Source organism: Rhagoletis pomonella, unplaced genomic scaffold (assembly GCF_013731165.1).
Source record: "Rhagoletis pomonella isolate Grant_MI unplaced genomic scaffold, Rhpom_1.0 Rhpom_scaffold_00927, whole genome shotgun sequence".
NCBI classification, from domain to species: Eukaryota; Metazoa; Arthropoda; class Insecta; order Diptera; family Tephritidae; genus Rhagoletis; species Rhagoletis pomonella.
This window is the reverse complement of record NW_023459481.1, coordinates 49,308-50,084: the sequence shown is the minus strand read 5'-3', so window position 1 is coordinate 50,084 and position 777 is coordinate 49,308. Positions and strand designations below refer to the sequence as shown.

Below are 777 nucleotides of genomic sequence, written 5' to 3'. Positions count from 1 at the left end.
TGAAAAAACTTTTTATTATGGCGAGAAAAATTTACATTTCTGCTGTGCCAATTCGTAACTTTTTGCTGCTGGAAATTTTTGACAGTTGCTCTGGTTCAAAAGAAGTTGAGCAATTAAAATCAGAAATTATACAAAAAAGACTTGTCTTTACTAACATTTATTCTTCTAGAACTAAAAGCCATGAATTTATTAGACGCCTTAGTAATAAAATCAAACCATCAGGCCGGGTTGAAAATTTTCATTCACCTCATAGTTAAAAAAATTTACAATCCGTAGTACTTTTCTATCAATTCTCAAATGCGTTTAATTTAAATCGTTTAGAAATTGCGTCATTTATGTATACCATTTTATGTTGAATTATTCAATAAATTTCGTTTTACACTATACTTTTTGAAACTATTTGGAGTTAATTATTTTTTGTTTATTAAAAGCAACCCTGCGTGCTTGGAAGGCGTGTGTACCAATAATTTCATCCCTAGCATATTCATCCCCGAGGAAGGCAGTCGCCAAATTCACCGAAGGTTGTTTACTGGTTATATTGTGGTGGCTGGCATATCGGAGGAATCACACAAAAGTGTAAGTAGAATTTGTTAATTAAATTAATGTTACCTAATTTAATATTTTCTAAAGGAAATAAAACATTCCACATAGTATAAATTCCAACGAGGATTGTGGATATTTTTATTTTGGTCTCCGGCCTCGAATCACCCCAAACATCTTTTATTTCACTTTTTGTGAAAAGTTCTTTTGCATAACGGTTTGGCAGTAGTGGTCGCA

The 777-nt window shown here is 32.0% G+C and overlaps 1 long non-coding RNA gene across 1 annotated transcript; it reads left to right on the top strand.

Moving 5' to 3' along the window:
• The first annotated feature begins 542 nt into the window (after window positions 1-542).
• On the top strand, window positions 543-757 carry LOC118751714. The gene is made up of 2 exons (XR_004994583.1): window positions 543-576; window positions 631-757. It is a non-coding gene; the product is annotated as an uncharacterized LOC118751714 (long non-coding RNA).
• The last annotated feature ends 20 nt before the right edge of the window (window positions 758-777 follow it).